The sequence below is a fragment of the Helicoverpa zea genome, chromosome 17 (genome assembly GCF_022581195.2).
Source record: "Helicoverpa zea isolate HzStark_Cry1AcR chromosome 17, ilHelZeax1.1, whole genome shotgun sequence".
Lineage (NCBI taxonomy): Eukaryota > Metazoa > Arthropoda > Insecta > Lepidoptera > Noctuidae > Helicoverpa > Helicoverpa zea.
In genome coordinates, this window is record NC_061468.1 from 3,718,934 (window position 1) to 3,728,652 (window position 9,719).

General features: G+C 35.7%; 1 long non-coding RNA gene across 1 annotated transcript; it reads right to left on the reverse strand.

Annotated features, from left to right (window-relative positions):
- Nucleotides 1–942: 942 nt before the first annotated feature.
- Nucleotides 943–1,698, reverse strand: LOC124638553. Its single transcript, XR_006985375.1, has 2 exons — nt 1,542–1,698; nt 943–1,027 (listed from the first exon to the last, which is right to left on the reverse strand). It is a non-coding gene; the product is annotated as an uncharacterized LOC124638553 (long non-coding RNA).
- Nucleotides 1,699–9,719: the final 8,021 nt, after the last annotated feature.

Sequence of the window (9,719 nt, forward strand, 5' to 3'; positions counted from 1 at the left end):
ATTGTTTTTTAATAACTATTATAGTCCCTCAATTACAGAATAGTAGTATAACGGAGCTCTTATCTCTTTTAAAACATTATTACTGTGTATAAAAGCAGGCTAGCAATGCTTTTAAATGCTAATTCAGTTTCGTAAAGGCACTTCTATCGCTCTTCTACAACAATATTGACGTTTTGATTCAGCGTAATTAATGCGACAACCAATATTTTTTGAAGACCCAATTATAAAAATGGTTCCGTACAAAATATAGTTCACGTCAATGAAGAAATGGAGAATTATTGAAATGGTTACAATGATTCTAGATGTGACAGTTTTTCAGGTCAGGCAAGTACCAATGCAACTTTTCTAAGTTTGTATGCACTTTCTAAGTATATCTTGGACACCAATGGCTGATTATCTTGAAGGAAAACATCTTGAGGAAACCTGGACTATAAAGTCTGAAATCACCAACCCGCATTGAGCAAGCGTGGTGATTAATGCTCAATCCTTCTCCGTGTATGAGGAGGCCTGTGCCCAGCAGTGGGACAGTAGTGAGTGAGGCGGCGCGAGGCGCAGTGTGGGAAACAAAATTAATCGGATGGAGACATGTAGGTACGTAGGTTTAATGCTTGTCTTGCTATGTAAACTTCAAAACAACGTAATTAATAAGAGATATTTATTTTTTCTATAATTAATAAATAGTAAAATACCTAATGGATTTGTAGTACGAAAAGTTTTAGCCAATAGGTAGAATAATTAAACACAATAATAACATTCATCAGGGATGTAGTGGTCATAAATAGACATAATACCGCAGCCCCGACACCAGAAAAAAATGAAGCTTGGTAAAGATATCATATATTTTTTGCGCATGATGAAGTGCCTTGTTAAAGGTGAATTGGTATGTAAACCACAGTTAACACAATTCTTATTTAACAGAAAATGTGTAATTTCCCACGGCCATTCCACTTCTGCAAGTAGCTTGAAATCGTCACGAGTCAAAAACTTATCGATGTCTATAATGACTACCATTTTGCAGAACATTACACTGAAAAAGAAAAAAAAAACACTATATTGACAACCTTTGGGGGAGGCCTTTGCCCAGCAGTGGGACAACACAAGCTAATTAAAAAAAAAATTGACAACCTCAGAGTATTAAATAATAACGAAAAAGTATAACTCTGACGTCGTAGTACCTGCAGCTGTATAGTATAAACCCATATTTTCTGACGTGGTATTTTTATAAGTTTAATAAAAAGTATTCATCACATTATGGAATAAGGACAAACAACAAAACAAAGAAACAAGCTCAAAAGGAACCCTAATTTCATGTAATGGTGGTTGTAATATCTATGATAACGAGTACTATAATAGAGTTTAGGAAGCTGGAAGTATGTTTATGACTTAACATTCGTAATTGTTTTAGTTAAAGCTCATTAATTCGAAGGGGGCATTCAAATATTGTCGTAAACCCATACATAGTTTATCAGTAAAATTACAGGCGCACGTCATTTTCCCCATAAGAGACGAATAATTCGATTACAAAATAATATCTAACTTACCACGGTCTCCTCGTCTCTTCTGATTTATCTTTTATTTGTCTTCTAAATAAAACACTGAGCCACTGCAGCAGCGTGAACGAATGTAAAATGAATGAATGATGAATATTGTAATGGATTCATGAACTCTTCTACAGTTCTTAAAAAGTGTTTAGTAGTGTTGCTGTGGCTTGTATGCAAGGGCGGATCCACCGTTGTGGGCACGATGGGCATGCCCACAACCTTATTACCTAGACTTGTGACATCACACTTTTACGGTTTTTTTAAATCGATAGGCTGATGATAACACTGGGGAACAAAATAATACTTTTTTTTGTTGCATTTAATTTTATGACTGTTGTTTACTAATTCGAGATCACCATATTTTTTTTCTTACAGCTTTAGTTTTTGAGGTACTTTTGTGTCCCAAAACTCAAAAAAATTCGCGCTCGCTACGCTCGCGGCTTTTTCACTTTGCGGAGGTTTAAGTCCAATGTCGAAAACGTTAGATTAGTTTAAGTTAAAATTGAAAGTAGAAAAGGATAGCACCCCCATAACGCCCTCTTTCAGGACTTTCTGGTTAACAAGAAGCGGTGAAGAACAAAACAAACTTCCCAGCAACACAGCTGTCTATTACAATAAAATTATTATTATTTACAATAGTCTTATTTTATTTTGTCGTTTTTTTTTTTTGGGGTGCTCAATAGGTAGCAGCCCGCGGTGCCACCCGATGCTATGCCGCCACTGGTAGTTGAGAAGTGCACCAAATGCGTCAAACCCTCCTTATATTGGCCTACTGGCTACTAGAAGTTATTGATTTAATAGGTTTGGATCGAAACTATTTTTTTTTATCGGGTCCAACTTCCTCCTAAGTTTATTTTCATTCCTATTGCCAAAGTCCTGATGCTCAGAAAAAAGGAAATAATTTCATTCAAAAGTTCATAAACGACTTGCATAATTTTTAATGAGCATGTTCATGCTCCGACTTTTACTTTTCTAGTAGCCGCTTCTAGTTCCGATTTTCTAGTAGCTGTGACCACAACCTTTTTTGAGGGCTGGATCCGCGCTTGCTTGTATGTCACCAAATAGAGATTGCGTTACTGTTACATCAACTGCAACGGGCCCAAATTGTCATGCCTGATATCGTTATAGTCGTACTTTAAGACTGAATGGAGATATAATTGCGCCACTTTCTTTGTAGGTGCACCTTCTTTGGCCTTTTATTTGACCATCGATTAGTTTTTACAAAACGTTCTATGGCCTTCTATACAACTAACTTTTGCTGGTTGGGTACGTACTATACAATATGTACTTAGTTAATCTGAAGGTGTTTGAGTGCATGTAAATTATTTAGTACCTATATGTAAGATATTGCGTAAATGTAAAGTTGTCGTATCGCTTCCGCGTCTCCGTGACATAGCCTCAAATCCTTTCCGTAGGGCGCAGGCCCATAAATGTGAGATGATATCCATGTAATTCAACGCAAGTGCAAACATTTGTAGACATCACGATGAAATATCGTTAGCAGTTGTGACGTCACAGTTTTATGGAGAGCCTCTCGTGACGTCCGTGATAGTGTGGATGGTATCGATGTTGGGCGATTGTAAAGTGATTTATGATTATCAAGGACTTTTGAAGTGGCTGTTTCCATGGTATAAAATATGTGAATACAATCTTTGGAGAGAGAGATCAACATGTTCTTACTAATATTCCAATGATTCCTAAAACAATTGGATACTTAGTTAAAATTATTTTTCAATAGGTCGCTTTCCTCCTAATGAAATAAGGAAGCAATTACTTTATCAAGCATTCTTGCTACTTGATACTAAAAGGTTTGATTTATAATAATGATTAGGTTAAAGTTTGCAACCGGAATATAGTGTAGTTAGGTACCACAGTTTTTCAGGAATGTCCTACTTACTTTTCACTTGTGCGAAGTTTTCTCTCCATTAAAATACATTGTTCAGATCATAGAATTTTAGATAAGTCGACGGCATTTCTGTTCAGTCTATTATTCAAATTCTCTTCTTGAACCAAACGCAACTTTTAGAACATTCAAAGTCGGTAAAAAATGGTAATTTAGTTTTCCGATATCCGTTGAGGTTTGAACAAACAGCATTGGCTGGTGATGGGGGACATTATTCATAGTGCCTGGGTAAAGTGGTAACTATTCCAGTTGGTTTGTTTGAACTATGAGCCGGCTAAAGTTTTGAATGCAGGTTCGAATTAAATCTTGTGAATAAAATTGGTATTTGAACTTTGGTGGATAGCTTGGTATTATGTTTAAATATTGTACCTTTCATTAAGTAGGTATAGGTATATTAAAATGAAGTATTTCAGACGATATCTATAGTTAGCGTTGGTAATTTAAGTTTAGACATTAAAAATTAACGACCAATATTTGTTACCTAATTATACTGTAGTAATTTCAATTTATATAAAAAATTGTAATAATTACAAGACACGAGACCGTTTTTTTTTATAAGTACCTATTTATGTATTATAGCAAGCATTTCATCATTAACTTACCTCTTGGTAAGCGATGGTGTAGTCATGTATTTTATGCACTCTTAGCTTACTTAAAGGTTCTATACCTACCTTTAATGAGAAAACTAATTTTTCCTCCACTTTATTGAAAAGCATGTCGTCATCATGTAAGGTTATCATACCAGTTTAAAAAGGCAGATAAGGAAGTTTTCACCCTTCCCTCGTTTTTATAACAAGCTAAACACCGTTACAGGCGTTATCGGAAGCATACGATGTTCAGATTTTTCACGCATAAAACATTTACAAGCGACAGGGTTGGATCATCTATTTTTTTTTAAACAGAACTAAAATAGATGGTAAGAACTTACTTATAAATATAATCTACTTATATGTATTTAAAGAAAAACATACCTATTATTCATTAATTCAATTTTATTTTGCCATAATTTCTGACTAGGCTTAATCTTGCTCATTCATTTTTCATTGCTTTTGTTGCATTTTTATCAATGCATGGGTGCCTACCAATTCTAGAAAACCCTTTACCATTCAGAGTTATTTTATTTTGTTTAATTCTATGTTTCCAAAAAATGTAATATGATAACCGGAATCATTACACACTACACACACACACATATACACTATTTTGTGTATTTAAAATGAAAATATTTAAATGGTGTTAAAATTAACCCACAGACCACATTTTACTTCACAATTTACCCAAAATACCTACATAACCCAAAAAAATATGTCCCTAGTCTACAACCCTGCCTATCAACCCTAACATGAGACACGAAGGTCAAAGCATAAGTGCGGGTCATTGGAACCCTTTCAGCATTCCACAAGGGTAGTTCCACTGCTATCTAATGCTAACGAGCAAAACATCATATTGTAATTAATGGCGAGCCGGAATTAGGCCATTTCATTACGGTTTTAAGGATCTTTGGGGCTTACGTCATCATATAAGGCCTGGAACTGAGAGCACGTATAGAAGTTTATTACACTTACAAGGTACAATAATTGATTTACCTACCTTTATTTATTAGGTAGTTTTTTATATACATTAATGTCAAAGGTAATAGATTAATATTCTAAAAAAACCTTCATCAGTCTTTTAACTGTCCCACAGAGAATGATTAAGTGTAATCACCTCGTTTGCTCAAGGTCGACCTACAAAGTAGGCAGAAAATGATTTTGTAAATAAATTAGTCTTAGTTCTCAAAATCTGCAATGCCTATTGACTTGAAAAGACACTAACTTGCACCTTGAGATTTGAATTCAATCTGATTACCCAATTAGATACACATCATAGCTTAACGTCATCATCATCATCAGCCTATCGCAGTCCACTGCTGGACATAGGCCTCTCCAATTGCACGCCCGTGAGATCGATTTTTGGCTTCTCGCATCCAGCTCCTGCCAGCCGTCTTGTGCAAGTCATCACTCCACCGTGCCTGAGGACGTCCTACACTACGTTTACCGAGGCGTGGTCTCCACTCTAGGACATAGAGTGGAGACATAGCCCACCGAATCAGCAAGCTGAAGTTGCAGTGGGCTGGCCATATTAGCCGAAGAACCGATAACCGTTGGGGTAAACGAGCTTAACGTAATTAGGTATAATTTGAGTTTACAAAAATCACAATCGCACATTAAAAAATCAAAAGAAACAGCCTTAATTTAAAAGCGTCTAAATCTTGGTACTTAAAGCTGTTTTTTAACGCTGTCAGTGGCGCATGTCGCCCCATTGTCGGCATTCTGACCCCGCTCTAAGGTCCCTTTGTGATGAATGGCCCTTCACATTATGGCTCCTTCAAGAAAAACTCCACGAAAACTCAAGGACTGATAACATTGTAAAAATAATAAACTCTTGTTTGGAAGTTTGCTTATCGTTTCAAAACGTTGTGATAAATCTCGCCCTATTCGTAAATGTATTTTGGTGACCTGTTTTTTTAATTAGGTGAAAATCATACCAATAACATAAATATACTTACCCTTTACCTAGTATTGAATACAAGGTGTCATATCCCATTAGATCAAATAACTAGATCTAGAAAAAAAATGAACTTCTTTCCAACATTCGAATAAAAATCCTTTCGTCGTTCTGTTTTTAAATAATTGATAGGTAAGAATAGAATGAGCATTCACTCCAAAAGTTCAAACGCACCTTCACACCTTTGACATAAATATGTAACCGCAAAAAGCTTTTAAATACGAATAAACAAAATATTAAACAAGTCACATGTCAGTGACACTCAATTTAGCATAATTAAGCTCAAATGTAATGTTATAGAGGCGTACGTGACTTGGCTGAATAGTCCTAATAACGTGTAAAGGGTTGCGCACATGGGCGACTGAAGAAACTCCACTTAACCTTACTTTACAGGCAAGTTTGTTTACTTGACATCCTCCTTCTTTTTGTGAAGTCAAGTAAGTACTACAAAAAATGCATTCTGAAATCGTTTTTCATCGCTTAGAACAAAACAACATAAAATTGTGTATACGTATTAAGTATTGCACTCAATTACGGATTATCAACTCTAGTTCGCCCATAGTGAACAAATTAAACTCACTTTTGTAAAAATGAAGTGTGTGTTTACATATCGCATTTAATTTATTTATATAAAATTGGTACTCAATCTAATGATGTGTGATAATCCAATTCATCGTATTTATTTTGTGGTGAACCTCGTAATTAACGCAAGAGTTATAGATGACGAATAAAGCTGAAAAGTTCCTTAATTAACGTTTTAATTAGGTTGGTTTGTTATTTCAGATTAATAATATTACATTTCATCATGATTATATGATATTCAGATACATACTTGTAGGTGTCTAGTAACTTAGGGCATGACATACCATATTTAGCTTTAACTTTATAATATTTTCTATTACTTATTTTATCGTGGTCTAAGAATGAAAAAAAAAATTTTCTGGGAATAAAACTTCGCAAAGTGTCCTAGTGGTTCCTCCTAAAAAGTATTTTTTACACTTATCTACAAAGCTCTATGGCATCGATATGTATCGAATTATGTACTGCTTATCTACTTACCCACTTATTTGTTTCAAGGTCTTACAACCCAGCAGTTTGAATCCCAAAAGATTGTAAGGATCAAGGTCTGAGTCCCGTTTTAAATTTCCCGTTAGAAAAAAATTACATTTTAGCCCGGGATTGCTATGGTGACATAAATTATGTTGAGCCGTACCCTTCCTCATTCAAGCTTTTAACCCTTCTGCGTTCTGTGGGATGCCACGAAAATCCCCTGGCTTACTGTTATAGATAGTTCAACTCAGATTTGCGCGCGGCCCTATGTGTGCGTCGGCTTGTAAATATACAACTTTCATTTGTATGACAGTGACGTCGTCCGAGCATGACGTGTTCTTATCGCTTTTGTTATGGGTACAGTCGTTTACGAAAATGTCTAGTTCTTCACGGAGAAAACGTTTAAGGAGTCAGGTAGCGTTTCAAAAAATGAAACAACATTCAAAGCTTTTTATTATTACATTTTACAGTTTTTCATTATTTTCTCATACGTTTTTTCAAATTGACATTGACAGTATCTAAGAAATAAATGAGGTGAAATATCTAAGATGAATTAAATACTCCTTACATATTTTCTAGCTCGGGGTACGCGGACAATAAATAAAAGTGTGGACTAAGAATGTAAAAAAACGTATAATCTAGTATAATAATGTAAACAAAATGTGTGCGGAATTTAAAAAAATTATATTGCTTCGCATAATGTCGACCAAAATAAGACGGAAATAACGAAACTCATAAATGAACGTTTAAGTCAAATTGATGAAGGGATGTGGTATAATACTTGTCGACATGTACAAAAGAAAAAAGAAGAATACTATAGACATTTTGACATGGAGTCAGAATTTATAATTCACCTTGGAGAGTAGCGAATCCGAAAATTCATCATTTGATTTTTCAAGTAGCGATTCAGAATCATTATAAATATATAAACATTAAATTACGTAATAACTGTTTTTCTTTAAACAGCCGTATACAACCCCTAAATAACTGTATTTGTACCCGACTGTACCTCTTGTCACGCACACAAAGTCACTGTATATGTACAAGGGTTACCCACACACAAGGCCGCGCGCAAGACTGAGTTGAACTTACTATACAATATTACTGATAAACTTGAAGTTCATGGGATGACATTTTTCTTTGTAAAATGTGAAGTAATAAGCAAGGAAACAAGTACTCCGGAAGTTGCAAAGGGGTTTTTTTTTTCTTTTTATGTAATGTTAATGTCAGTCAGAAAATATAATGATGACACATAAATGTGGTTTCAACGCAGTGAGCAACGACTTTGCGTTTGTCTAGTTGTGTAATTCAAATTCAATGAAGAAAAAACAATTGAAAATCACTTCATCACCCATCCCCTGCGTGTCTACTCCCTTACTCGTGTATAAGTCTTGTAATTCACACACATTCGCAGTAAAGATCCCGATTCTAAGAAGCTGCTTTATCTTACCCAACGTTAATACTAGGCAAATTGATTCCGACCACGGAGATCAAAATGACGAGCGGAGGTGCCATAACGGAAAATCTAAGAAAGCAGCGCGCCAAAATGCGGGAGTACGGGGGACGAGGAACGTTACTGTATTTGCCCTTACACCTCTTTTTGAAGCCGATAATTATTTTGTAATACCAAAAAATCGTTGACAAACGTCTCAAAGAACCCGAATGCCTGGTCAGTTCACTCTTAATCGATCGTTTTGGTCAAGCCCATCGTAAGTATTTGTCCTAGTAGGAGACGCCTGACCTACCTGCATCTCCGTTCATCTTTTCTTACTCCGTAATTTTGGCGCTCTAAGACGTTACCAGGAACACTTGATCGTCGTTATTGATATTAGATTGAATCCTCCTAACCTGTGTGTGTAAAGGAAAGAGGAGAAAGGGGGTATTTCGACAGCTACATATGATATTCTGTACTTTTCTACTTGGTTATATAAGACGATAAGTTATTGGTGTTTCATTGCTGGTTGTAATTATAGTAGAGTAAACTGTGACTACAGAACTGTTTTCGAAGTAGGTGTATATTAAAATCAAATAGAAGCATGGTTTTTGAAGATCGAGCAAAGTCGCGAAATTTGGGAAAGGCCTTTTGTACAGCAGTAGACGTCTTTAGGCTGAAACGATGTTCGAACATTCACTAAATTTTAGAGTCAAGAAGATCAGTGTATGTTAATATGGGTAAAGAATTATGTTAAAGAACCAAATTATATTTGGGCCACATACCTATATTTTGTGAAAGGTCACGTACACAATACTGGCATTTTGACCTTGCCCTACCAAAAACCATTACTTCAACACCGTAACAAAACTGTAAAACATTTTTCAACGTTAACCCTAACCTTTGGAACGTTATAATAATGTCCGAAGTATCATAACAGCCCATGAACGCGGACCTTAGGGAGGACCCTTCGTCGGATGCTGTTTATGAGTCCCGCGGGACTACGGGACTATAGGAAAGGGTTGGAGATGGTGGGTTTGTCACATCACTAGAATTTTATACGTTTAAAGGCTCAAGGTGGAACTCAGACTTAGTTAGGTTTTTTGACGAATCGTTGATGCAATAATCACAGGATTGTCGAACTAATAGTTCGGGGTTGGATTTCCGGTGAGGTCAGTATATTGGCTAGTTTATCAGCTAAGTATGTGAGCATCTGCAAATAATAAAAGCTAATCAATAGCTTACT